Source organism: Vipera ursinii (assembly GCF_947247035.1).
Source record: "Vipera ursinii genome assembly, chromosome: 1".
Classification (NCBI taxonomy): domain Eukaryota; kingdom Metazoa; phylum Chordata; class Lepidosauria; order Squamata; family Viperidae; genus Vipera; species Vipera ursinii.
The window spans coordinates 161936041-161950266 of record NC_139512.1 but is presented as its reverse complement, the minus strand read 5'-3'; positions in this window follow the sequence as shown (position 1 = coordinate 161950266).

Sequence of the window (14226 nt, the reverse complement as noted above, 5' to 3'; positions counted from 1 at the left end):
CTTTTAAGAGCCTGGGTATGTATGTATGTAGTGTATGTAGTATGTATGTTTATTTATTTATTTCATTTGTTACAAATTCGAACAAAGAAAATATCAAAATGTGGAAGGAAAATTAGGCACCCCCAGTGCATTTAAGTATGCCCCCCTTAGGGACCTCTTCAATATGGAATGAGGTCCACAGAAGTTAAGTTAGAATTAAAACTGTGAAAGTTAACGGCTGAGACAACTGAATGAGGTAAGACATTTCAGACTTTGACAATTGTTACAAAAACTGAATTTTTTACAATTGAGTTTAGAGCGGTTTACATTAAGTTTAAAGCAGTTCATTATATGTGTTACTTATGATTAAAGTTGAAAAAGTAATTTACAGGTAAAGCATTACTATGTACAATTTTGTTTGCAACACCTAAGTCTGAATGCAAGAGTTGCAGTTCTAAACTCTTCAAACCAAGAATTTCAAATCTAGTAGCATAAAATATTCTATTCTAGACAGTAGAATGCAAGGCTTTTCTTGTATGAATATCTGACGTGTGGTAAGGATTTCAGACAATTAAACAGCATCCTAGGATTAGCCTAATATATACAGGTAGTTTCGAGTTATGACAGTTCACTTAACAATGGTTAAAAGTTATGACACCATCCCCTCTAAAGTACTTACGACACAGTCCCAAAGTTATGAATGTTGCAGCACCACGGCAGTTGTTCACCCTTATGACTGACTGCAGAGACACTGCAACATTCTCCCTGACCATTCTCCTCCCCCCACAGGGAACTAACACACTGGCCCTGCTCCTCCCCATCCCATCACCCTATCGTTCAAAGTTCTGCAGAGTCAGGGCGATGTGACAGAAAAGTAGCCGTCTTCTTAAACACCCTTCTGTCCTCTTTGCAAAAGGCTTTTGGGGCAGAGAACGGAGACCTGCAGGCTGCCTACAGTATACAGGACACCCGATCCAGTTTTGAAGTGCTGGGCAGCCTTCAGGGGTACGATCTGGTACTCCTGAAGACTTCTGTTCTCTGTGTCAAAAACTTTTGCAAAGGGGATGGAGGGCTGAAATAGTACAAGATCATGCCCCCCCCACAAGACTTCTGTCCTCTTTGCAAAAGGCTTTTGGTGTGGAGAATGGAGTTCTGAAGGAGCACAAGATCACACCCCCAAAGGCTTCCGTTCTCCATGCCAAAAGCTTTTGCAAAAGGGACGGAAGCTTTCAGGGGTGTGATCTGGTGCTCCTTCAGGCCTTCGTCCCCCTTCGCAAAAGCTTTTGGCACGGAAGACAGAGGCCTGAAGGAGCAGAAGATTGTGCTTCTTCAAACTCACCAAGGCTGCCTGGCGCTCCAAAGGCGGATTGGGTGTCCTGTGCAGGCAGCCATGGTGAGTTAGCCAAGCTGAGCAGGGCAGGCTCATCCCATTCTGCCTCCGCTCTCACCCCTCCGCTTCTGGAGGACTGGGAGCAGGCAAAGAAACCACGGCGGAGAGACTGAAGAGGAGACAGCTTGCTTGATCATGGAGATCTTTGAAAGGTGAGTTTCCACAGGCCCAGTGCCTGTGGAGACCCAGCTGGTCAGGATGCGGGGGAGGAAGCATGAGATATCTCAGTGGGTGTGTGGGGGAGGTTCGGCTAGAACAGGGGTAGGCAACCTTGGCTCTTTTATGACTCGTGGACTTCAACTCCCAGAATTCCTGAGCCAGCACGGCTGAGCTTGGAAACCTCTCTCTTTTCCCTCAGCATGGCTGGCTCAGGAATTCTGGGAGTTGAAGTCCATGAGTCATAAAAGAGCCAAGGTTGCCTACCCCTGGGCTAGAGCATTAGAAAGTTTTTTCAAGGAAAAAAGCACACAGACCATCAGGACCAATAGATAAGGATGGCTTTAAGTTCCATAAGGTCATTTGAACATCATCAGCTGTAAATTTGCTCCTTAGCCATTTGCATTACAAACTGTAAATTTGTAATGTGATTTTCAAATGCAGGAGTGCAACCATTGCTATCAACAAAAACTGAACTAAGAAAAGTATATTAAAAAGATTAGCCTTAGCAATATTATCATTCCAATCATCCCTGTTTAGCCCTTTTAAGGGTGGAACCCAAGCTGAGGTTGTTGTTGTTGTTATTATTATTATTATTATTATTATTATTATTATTATTATTATTATTATTATTAAATTTATATGTCGCCCTTCTCCCTAAGGACTCAGGGCAGCTCACAACAATAAAAAATTAAAAAACATAGAATACAAAGATTAAAAAAGAATTAAACAATAAATAAGGAAATAAAGGACAATTTAAACCGATAAAAACCAAATTTAAAAACCATGATCAGTCCAGGCCCGCTTGTTGGAATAACCAGGTCTTCAGGTCACGGCGGAAGGATCGAAGGTCAGGGGCTGTCTGCAGCTCCGGAGGCAGTTCATTCCAGAGGGTCGGCGCACCCACAGAGAAGGCTCTCCCCCTGGGGGTCGCTAGCCGGCTTTGCCTGGCCGACGGCACTCTGTGGGAGCAAACCGGGCGATGGGAGGTTGACATTGGCAGCAGGTGGTCTTACAAGTGGTTGAAACTGGAAGCCTTTGCCTCATTATATTAAGAAGAGGCAGAAAGTATAAGCAACAACATCTGGGCATGGTTTTATAGTACATCTTATCAGGGACCTGATTTAGTCAGTGGAATTTCTGTCAAGTATATTTTTAAGGAAAACAAGATCTAGCAGATAGCACTTGGGAAAAGTATGATAATATTTCGTGGTCGATGTGTTGGGGATGCAGGTAAGTAACCTTTTGCTTAGAATATGCTATGAGAACATTGTTTCTAGTATGTAGCAATTATTCTTGGTCCCTTAGCAGGTGCTAGATTGGGGGGACTGGTGTTGTGCTGTTTATCTGAATTGCTACAAGTAAGAGTCCACATAAAAGACAAGCAAGAGTAATAAACAATAAAATGATGCAACCCTGAAAGATTGCCAAATTGGTTTTGCACAGGTGTGAAGTAATTTTCAAAAAAAGCTTGCTCAATTACATAGAAATTGGCTCAGCTGGTTAAATAACCCTTTCTGTCAAGCACAATTGAAGGTTGCAGCATAGAAGATTTAGGTTAGGTTGCAGCACAGAAGATTTATTCAAGAATCTATACGCAAGAAACTGGTCAACTGAAGTTCAACAACTCACGAGAGGTTGCACCAGGAACCCTTGTGAGAGTGCAACGGCTTTAAGCCAACTATATACAGTATACAACTCCGCCCTTCAGCTCTTCTGCACTCTTAGCAAAGGTATTTCTTGTATGTGTAAAGGGAAAAAAAGATGACACTACTATTTCCTCACCAATCTTCCACAGTGCACATGAAGTTATCAAGGGAAATAATGAAAATCATACCTCCCTTGATGCATTTTATTCAACCAGTTTGTATGCCCAAATCTCTCAAAAATATTTCCCTATTTATAGAGAAAATTGAAAGACAAAATGACTAATACAATTCAGCTGAGAGTTGACAAGAGAAACCAATCTCATCAGACAGCCTTTTGATAAATAATTCGTTTTTGACTAGCTGTCAGCTCCAGGTCAGCCATTTTGTGGAAATGCCCATAATATTCCATAAATGGGAATCTTCTGTTTTATATATATTCTACTATCACATCTTTGTTTATATATACAACAATGATTTTTCCAAACTCTTCCTTCCATGAGTCTTGGGCTCATGTTCTCAGAAATATTAGTGAGACATTTCAATTATTTGATCTGAAAGCCATTCAGCCATCCATGTCAATATTCCTGACAAAGTGTAGTTATATAGAAAATCTAACCATGTAGCTCTGATCTGTAACAGGTCATAAAAGTGGAGCTTGGTTTCTGTGCTAGAATATGGTCTTCTTTGCAATATAACTGAATTCTATGGCAATCCTTTGATTTGTTTCTAAAAATATTTATTTTTACATTTTTATAGTTAAGGTTATAGATATGATAAATATGATAGTGTGTAGTGTATGGTTAGTTTGTTAAGCTAGAATAGTAAAAGACTGAATTAAGTCTTTTACTATTCTAGCTTAACAAACTAACCATACACTACACTTAGTTTGAAGCACACTAGGTAAGTTTCAGAAAGTCACATTCTTTCATCCTAACACATTTCAGGGGGCTGTTCTAAGTATGAAATACAGCATATTGGGAAGTTAGAGACATATTTGTCATTCAGAAATACTATGAGAGTCTTGAGGGAGGGAAATAATTTTGATAGACAGACAGACAGACAGACAGACAGACAGATAGATAGATAGATAGATAGATAGATAATAAAAAAACAGTTGTCAGTAGGAAAACAAAACAAAACAAAAATGAGTAGCTCACAATGGCAGTCAAAGGTTTTTTTATTTTTTGTTTTTGCAAATGAACATGCAATCTTGAACACATTTCTCCTGGAATAAGAGAGCCAATTTGGTGTAGTGGTTATGACATCAAGCTAGAAATAGGGAGACTGAATTCTAGTCTCACCTGAATACAAAGCTATCTGGATGACCTTGGGCCAGTCAGTCACTCTCAGCCCTAGGAAGGGGGCAATGGCAAACTACTTCTGAAAAACCTTGCCAAGAAAATTGCAAGGACTTGTCCGGACAAACTATGAGAATTGGACACATTTGAATGGAGAAAACCAAACAAACCCTGGAATAAACTCCTCTGAATCAAGTGAGTTATATCTGAATACACAGAACCAGAATTTCATTCTTAAATGGCCAATAGAAGCTGCTCCAGTATGGATGATTGGTATTCCCCCCAAAAAGGCAATACAATACAACTACGTTGTATCAATCTTTCTTGTGTTGATGCCCCACAAATATATTGGACAACAAACGCATCTTATCTTTCTGAGGATAGTTTGTATGAAATGTAATCAGCATGTAGGGAAAATATCAGGTTGGACAACGTGTTCACACATCTAAATATGAAGTATGTTGCCACAGTTTAAATAAGAGATTGCTATTGTAATTGTGATAATTGTCCAAGCTAAAGGTGTACTCAGTTCATTTGCTAAAACCAGTAATAAGCAGTTTACCCAGATCAAGTAACAAAGCAAGCTTAAATAACTGGATCCTTTATATTTGATTTTTGTGAGAAATGTAATCCCATCATGATTAGGCAAGAATCCTGCCCCACATATCTTTACTTACCATCCATAAATTCAATTCAGTTTACTGTTTTTATTTCTGCCGACAGTAATGATTTCTAGATATTTCTTGATATAGGATACTACTTTCAAATTTGGTCTTGAGTTGGTGTGTCACCAGCATCCGCCAAAATTTGAGATGTAATTTGTCAGCTTACCCCGACAAATTAATGGATATTGTCCTGCAAATCTCAGAGATATCAAAAAACACAAAGCACATCATGTATTGTATCTATTTCAAACATAGAATATCGATTAAGCTTACTGACTTAAATACCCTGTATTTTAGTATAACTATTAAAAGCGTATAAGATTTCTCTGTTTTCATACAGGTGAAACTCGAAAAATTAGAATATCGTGCAAAAGTTCATTTATTTCAGTAATGCAACTTAAAAGGGGAAACTAATATATGAGATAGACTCATTACATGCAAAGCAAGATAGTTCAAGCCGTGATTTGTTATAATTGTGATGATTATGGCGTACAGCTCATGAAAACCCCAAATCCACAATCTCAGAAAATTAGAATATTACATGCAATCAATAAAACAAGGAGTGTACATAGAACAATATCGGACCTCTGAAAAGTATAAGCATGCATATGTACTCAGTACTTGGTTTGGGCCCCTTTTGCAGCAATTACTGCCTCAATGCGGCGTGGCATGGAAGCTATCAGCCTGTGGCATTGCTGAGGTGTTATGGAAGACCAGAATGCTTCAATAGCGGCCTTCAGCTCTTCTGCATTGTTCGGTCTCATGTCTCTCATCTTTCTCTTGGCAATGCCCCATAGATTCTCTATGGGGTTCAGGTCAGGCAAGTTTGTTGGCCAATCAAGCACAGTAATCGCACGGTCATTGAACCAGGTTTTGGTGCTTTTGGCAGTGTGGGCAGGTGCCAAGTCCTGCTGGAAAATGAAGTCAGCATCCCCATAAATCTCGTCTGCGGAAGGAAGCATGAAGTGCTCCAAAATCTCCTGGTAGACGGCTGCGTTGACCCTGGACTTAATGAAGCACAGTGGACCAACACCAGCAGATGACATGGCTCCCCAAATCAACACAGACTGTGGAAACTTCACACTGGACTTCAAGCATCTTGCAGTGTGTGCCTCTCCATTCTTCCTCCAGACTCTGGGTTCTTGGTTTCCAAATGAGATGCAAAAGTTGGACTTTGGACCACTGAGCAACAGACCAGGTCTGTTTTTCTTTAGCTGAGGTAAGACGCTTCTGATGTTTGTTGTTCAGGAGCGGCTTGACAAGAGGAATACGACATTTGAAGCCGATGTCCAGGATCCGTCTGTGTGTGGTGGCTCTTGATGCACTGACTCCAGCCTCAGTCCACTCCTTGTGAAAGTCCCCAACACTTTTGAATGGCCTTTTCCTGACAATCCTCTCCAGGCTGCGGTCATCCCTGCTGCTTGTGCACCTTTTTCATCCACACTTTTCCCTTCCACATAACTTTCTATTAATTTTATTTTATTTTTATTTTAATTCCATTTATATCCCACCCTTCTCCGAAGACTCAGGGCGGCTTACAAGCTTAGCAGTAGCCTTCATTCTATGTATATGCCTGCTTGTTAGGGCTTTCACACACACCCCAAGCGGCATTATTACAAAGTCAGCTTAATTGCCCCCAACAATCTGGGTCCTCATTTTACCTACCTCGGAAGGATGGAAGGCTGAGTCAACCTTGAGCCTGCTTTGATACAGCACTTTGGGAACATCCAACTTCTTTTGCGATTACCTTTTGAGGCTTTCCCTCCTTATGGAGGGTGTCAATGATGGTTTTCTGCACAACTGTCAGGTCAGCAGTCTTCCCCATGATTGTGATTCCTACTGAACCAGACTGAGAGACCATTTAAAGGCTCAGAAACCCTTTACAGGTGTTATGGCTTAATTAGCTGATTAGAGAGGGACACTTTGAGCCTAGAATATTGCATCTTTTCACAATATGCTAATTTTCTGAGATTGTGGATTTGGGGTTTTCATGAGCTGTAAGCCATAATTATCACAATTATGACAAATCAGGGTTTGAACTATCTTGCTTTGCATGTAATGAGTCTATCTCATATATTAGTTTCCCCTTTTAAGTTGCATTACTGAAATAAATGAACTTTTGCACGATATTCTAATTTTTCGAGTTTCACCTGTACATTGCTCAGCTTGTTGAAAGGTACAACTTATTTAATAAATTCTGTTGAAAATTAAAGATGTATAACACTTTACTGCTGCTCTTAGATGACTTAAGAAGTGCAACTCTACACACCTAGGTTATTAAACACTATGCCTCTCCCTTTTAATTCAGCTTCTAAATCTCACTGAGGCATTCTTAAAATACAAAATAAGGTTGCTACAATAGATATGTAGCAACCTTATTTTGTGTGTATATGTATATATATATGTAAATTATTCAAATAATAATTTACACAAATAATGAGCTGTCATAAGTTGACTATATCCTGTGGATAAGCCTTGAGTCAGGCCAAAACAGGAATGAAAGAGTTAATTAGCAAGGTGCATTCAAAAAGCCTTGACAAATACTTAACACACACACACACACACACACACACACATATATATATATATATACGGTATATATATATATATATATATATATATATATATATATATATATATATATACAAACACCCTCAACCTACTTTTTCTTGCATTTAATCTTCCTTCACTCATCATTCATTTATCATATAATTGTGTTTCTATCAGCATTTTTATGACCTAAGATATCTATATGTGCTTCCCCTTTTTTAGTATGAAGTATCACAATATATACCATTTACTTTATTTTTTGCCATTTATGTATAATTTGCAATAATCATCTCCATTTTCCCTTGATCCTTCATATCTCATTTTTCAGATCCATAGTTGTTATTTTAAAATTTAAAGTATCTGTTGTTATTATAAATACTGTTGCTAGGCCAACAAATTTACATACAAAAAGCATTTGTAAGCCTAATTTGTAATCAAAATTATGTGCACATTCATGTCCTTTAATATCACTACAGATTTACAAGCAGTGTCCTCTCCCTGTACATTATGGTTTTGGCCATCAAAGAAGCCATCCAGAACTGGTGCCATCTTCTGGAAGAAATACCTGATATCCACTGGTGGGATTCAAATATGTGAACAACCGGTTCTCTGTGTGGATGCCACTTCCGGAAGTCCATTCTGGGCTTGGGCAACAAAAAATTAGCTACTGGTTCTGCCGAAGTGGTGCGAATTGGCTGAATCCCACCACTGCTTATATCGCAGGGATTACAATGAACCATAAAACCCTAGAACTATAGACAACTATAGAATTGTCATAAATTTTCTCAAAAATGGGCAGATTTTTCCCCGATGTTGACATTTCAATCTCTTTTATTCACAACCTGGCCAATGCTTTATCACATGAGCCTACATATGTCTTGCCTTACAATACTCCTCAGCTTCAGTTCTGGGCCCAGAAACTTTGAAGACCTTCTTCTGATACCTTCTTTGGAGGAGGAGGAGGAGGACTCCACATGGAAGTCAGAATAGATCTCACTCAGAACCACTTTACCTCCTTCCTTCTCCTTTTCCTGAGAGATGGAGAATTGCACCAGCATGGCTGGTTATATATTCTTCCTTTCTTGAAGGGGAAGGTTTTGCAATACTGTCATGGCATTTCTTTATGTACATCTGCTGCTATGCCCAGTTTCAAAACGGGAAGTGCAGTAGTCCTTTCTCAATCACCTCCCACCCTCACAAAAACTCTGTGATACAATCCCTTGGACTTTATAATGGATGTACCATGTATTAAGGGTCTTGTTGCTATTTTGACAGTAGCTGATCTTTTTTCAATGACTCATTTAATTCCTCATTATGCCTCCCTTTGACACTGAGATATTTTGCCTGTTCATTTAACAACTTTTCCACTGTTTCCTACTAGTAAAATAACAGCTTCCTTGCCTTGATGCCGCTTAGTTTTACCCCCCCACACACACTTTTATCCTGAGGAGGAGGAATACTGGCGGAGTGTGTTCCTGGCACAAAAGGGGCAGATTTCAGTATATGTGGTTCACTGAAAAGTCTCTATGGATATTGAATGCTCCTGAGAGGAAGCAGATGATTTATACATATACACAAATACTTCCTTTCCTGTTTTCATTTGCCATACTCTGAGAAAACCAGTCAATCCAGATTAATTGCATATTTCTGCTTTCCCACACAATACAGATTCGGCAGTGTGATAGATGTCAACACTGCTAACGTTGGATGTTTTTGCATTGACAACAGATAGAAATATAGCCAATTTATCCATTTCACTTCTAGAGTTAGATGATGCTGGGAGGGGGGATGTGAATGAGAGTCCAGCCAGACATAACAACACTAAACCTAGCGTGGGAATCAAGGTTATTAAGCCAGAGCTGATTAAGAATTGGCGGGCTGGAGAGCTGGAGAGAAAGCCCACACTTCAAGTTAATTGGGGAATGTGATTTATGACTGTTAATTGAAAGAGGGAATTGTGCTTTGATACTATGTGCCCAGGGGAGGGGATTTCAGTTTTTGGCTTCAATTATGTACAGTAAGTGCCGATATTATGCTACTCGAATAAAAGATCCTATAAATAAAAGATGCCTCAAAGTTCTTTTGAAGAGTTTCATCTGTTGGAACCATGGCAATAGAAGTGGAGGAATGAAAAATAGCATCACTGTGATAGAGGTGAAGAAATAAAAGATGACATCATCACTAAGGAAATAATCTTGTCCCTTCGCCCCTGCACTAGGAGGCACTGCCTGAATAGGTGAGGTGGTTCTGAAATTGTGCAGGTTTTGTTAGCTCCAGAAGAAAAATGAATGGCAATGAGTATAGGGAAGTGTCAGAAGAGACTTCAATATCCATGGTGATGGAGGGAGGAGTTGAAATACTTCTCTTCCTACTGCTTTGAGGCAAGGAGAAGAAGGTATTATTTTTGGTCTTTCCCAACACATAGAAAGTGATAATGGAGGCCTTAATGCTATAGCAATAGCAATAGCACTTTGACTTATATAACACTTCACTGTGCTTTACAGCTCTCTAAGACAGAGGTCCCCAACCTTTTGGGCACCAGGGACCGGTTCCGTGGAGAGAGGTTTTTCCACGGACTGGAGGGTGAGTGGTTTTGTCTGCTGCCTGCATCCCACAGATGGGGCTTTGCTTGTTTGTGCGGATCGGTTGCTGGCATGCTGTGGCCCAATACTCGTCCACGGACCTGGGGTTGGGGATCCCTGCTCTAAGAGGTTTACAATGTCAGCATATTGCTCCCAACAATCTGGGTCTTCATTTTACTGACCTCAGAAGGATCGAAGGCTGAGTCAATATTGAGTTGATCAGAATCGAACTCTTGTCAGTCAGCAGAGTTAGCCTGCAATACTGCATTCTAACTATTGTGCTACCAAAGCTCTGTAACTCAGTCATAAACATGCCAACAATCTATATTCAGCTTCAAAAACATGAAGTTCAGTTCAAAGAATCTTTTGAAATGTGAGAAAGCAGGGAGCAGCAACAACAGTATAACTGCTATAGGTATAAGAACCAATAGTATCCTCACAGTAAATGGTTTAATATAGCTTCTGCCTCCTTTGAAACAACAGGCTAATTAAAACATTGAGGAACTTAATTTCACAGCTATACTTTGATCTTGATAGCCTGCAGTGATCGTTTTAATTGCTGTGCATAGCCCTACTATATATGTAATAGGGCCATGTATTACTTCAGATTTAATTCCATAAAAATTAAGCTGCTTTGGAATATGTGAAGGTGTGTGCTTGTCCGCACCTCTTAAATCACCTGTGGTTTTTCTATGGATCACATTCCAGAGTGTCTTTTAGGAATCAATTTTAAGAGCTACAAAGACCTAACAAATAATCTTATTAGATTATCTAGACAACCTGTCTGAATAGTATGCAGTTTTATGAAATCTCATAGGTGGAACAGGCTGGTTCAATTTATAACATCACACTATGTCTCAGTCTTTGCATATTCTAATTGATATTTTGCAACATAATGCACACACAGCAGATAGACTGAAATTTTATGTGGCCTTTATAAGAATTATCTTTTATGGATGCAAATATGATTATGATTTGCAGTTAAGGGTTTTGGCAACTGGTTGCAACACCCTGAGATTACATACTTGTGATTTGCTTTCCTTTTTTCTGACTTCCAGCCAAAGATACCCATTGGGGAAGCTGGATTCGCTTAATGGTTGCATGATTCGCTTAACAACCACTTGATTTGCTTAATGCCATTAAAATTGTTATAAAATCAGGTTTGCCTTGCCTTGCCTTGCCTTGCCTTGCCTTGCCTTGCCTTGCCTTGCCTTGCCTTGCCTTGCCTTGCCTTGCCTTGCCTTGCCTTGCCTTGCCTTGCCTTGCCTTGCCTTGCCTTGCCTTGCCTTGCCTTGCCTTGCCTTGCCTTGCCTTGCCTTGCCTTGCCTTGCCTTGCCTTGCCTTGCCTTGCCTTGCCTTGCCTTGCCTTGCCTTGCCTTGCCTTGCCTTGCCTTGCCTTGCCTTGCCTTGCCTTGCCTTGCCTTGCCTTGCCTTGCCTTGCCTTGCCTTGCCTTGCCTTGCCTTGCCTTGCCTTGCCTTGCCTTGCCTTGCCTTGCCTTGCCTTGCCTTGCCTTGCCTTGCCTTGCCTTGCCTTGCCTTGCCTTGCCTTGCCTTGCCTTGCCTTGCCTTGCCTTGCCTTGCCTTGCCTTGCCTTGCCTTGCCTTGCCTTGCCTTGCCTTGCCTTGCCTTGCCTTGCCTTGCCTTGCCTTGCCTTGCCTTGCCTTGCCTTGCCTTGCCTTGCCTTGCCTTGCCTTGCCTTGCCTTGCCTTGCCTTGCCTTGCCTTGCCTTGCCTTGCCTTGCCTTGCCTTGCCTTGCCTTGCCTTGCCTTGCCTTGCCTTGCCTTGCCTTGCCTTGCCTTGCCTTGCCTTGCCTTGCCTTGCCTTGCCTTGCCTTGCCTTGCCTTGCCTTGCCTTGCCTTGCCTTGCCTTGCCTTGCCTTGCCTTGCCTTGCCTTGCCTTGCCTTGCCTTGCCTTGCCTTGCCTTGCCTTGCCTTGCCTTGCCTTGCCTTGCCTTGCCTTGCCTTGCCTTGCCTTGCCTTGCCTTGCCTTGCCTTGCCTTGCCTTGCCTTGCCTTGCCTTGCCTTGCCTTGCCTTGCCTTGCCTTGCCTTGCCTTGCCTTGCCTTGCCTTGCCTTGCCTTGCCTTGCCTTGCCTTGCCTTGCCTTGCCTTGCCTTGCCTTGCCTTGCCTTGCCTTGCCTTGCCTTGCCTTGCCTTGCCTTGCCTTGCCTTGCCTTGCCTTGCCTTGCCTTGCCTTGCCTTGCCTTGCCTTGCCTTGCCTTGCCTTGCCTTGCCTTGCCTTGCCTTGCCTTGCCTTGCCTTGCCTTGCCTTGCCTTGCCTTGCCTTGCCTTGCCTTGCCTTGCCTTGCCTTGCCTTGCCTTGCCTTGCCTTGCCTTGCCTTGCCTTGCCTTGCCTTGCCTTGCCTTGCCTTGCCTTGCCTTGCCTTGCCTTGCCTTGCCTTGCCTTGCCTTGCCTTGCCTTGCCTTGCCTTGCCTTGCCTTGCCTTGCCTTGCCTTGCCTTGCCTTGCCTTGCCTTGCCTTGCCTTGCCTTGCCTTGCCTTGCCTTGCCTTGCCTTGCCTTGCCTTGCCTTGCCTTGCCTTGCCTTGCCTTGCCTTGCCTTGCCTTGCCTTGCCTTGCCTTGCCTTGCCTTGCCTTGCCTTGCCTTGCCTTGCCTTGCCTTGCCTTGCCTTGCCTTGCCTTGCCTTGCCTTGCCTTGCCTTGCCTTGCCTTGCCTTGCCTTGCCTTGCCTTGCCTTGCCTTGCCTTGCCTTGCCTTGCCTTGCCTTGCCTTGCCTTGCCTTGCCTTGCCTTGCCTTGCCTTGCCTTGCCTTGCCTTGCCTTGCCTTGCCTTGCCTTGCCTTGCCTTGCCTTGCCTTGCCTTGCCTTGCCTTGCCTTGCCTTGCCTTGCCTTGCCTTGCCTTGCCTTGCCTTGCCTTGCCTTGCCTTGCCTTGCCTTGCCTTGCCTTGCCTTGCCTTGCCTTGCCTTGCCTTGCCTTGCCTTGCCTTGCCTTGCCTTGCCTTGCCTTGCCTTGCCTTGCCTTGCCTTGCCTTGCCTTGCCTTGCCTTGCCTTGCCTTGCCTTGCCTTGCCTTGCCTTGCCTTGCCTTGCCTTGCCTTGCCTTGCCTTGCCTTGCCTTGCCTTGCCTTGCCTTGCCTTGCCTTGCCTTGCCTTGCCTTGCCTTGCCTTGCCTTGCCTTGCCTTGCCTTGCCTTGCCTTGCCTTGCCTTGCCTTGCCTTGCCTTGCCTTGCCTTGCCTTGCCTTGCCTTGCCTTGCCTTGCCTTGCCTTGCCTTGCCTTGCCTTGCCTTGCCTTGCCTTGCCTTGCCTTGCCTTGCCTTGCCTTGCCTTGCCTTGCCTTGCCTTGCCTTGCCTTGCCTTGCCTTGCCTTGCCTTGCCTTGCCTTGCCTTGCCTTGCCTTGCCTTGCCTTGCCTTGCCTTGCCTTGCCTTGCCTTGCCTTGCCTTGCCTTGCCTTGCCTTGCCTTGCCTTGCCTTGCCTTGCCTTGCCTTGCCTTGCCTTGCCTTGCCTTGCCTTGCCTTGCCTTGCCTTGCCTTGCCTTGCCTTGCCTTGCCTTGCCTTGCCTTGCCTTGCCTTGCCTTGCCTTGCCTTGCCTTGCCTTGCCTTGCCTTGCCTTGCCTTGCCTTGCCTTGCCTTGCCTTGCCTTGCCTTGCCTTGCCTTGCCTTGCCTTGCCTTGCCTTGCCTTGCCTTGCCTTGCCTTGCCTTGCCTTGCCTTGCCTTGCCTTGCCTTGCCTTGCCTTGCCTTGCCTTGCCTTGCCTTGCCTTGCCTTGCCTTGCCTTGCCTTGCCTTGCCTTGCCTTGCCTTGCCTTGCCTTGCCTTGCCTTGCCTTGCCTTGCCTTGCCTTGCCTTGCCTTGCCTTGCCTTGCCTTGCCTTGCCTTGCCTTGCCTTGCCTTGCCTTGCCTTGCCTTGCCTTGCCTTGCCTTGCCTTGCCTTGCCTTGCCTTGCCTTGCCTTGCCTTGCCTTGCCTTGCCTTGCCTTGCCTTGCCTTGCCTTGCCTTGCC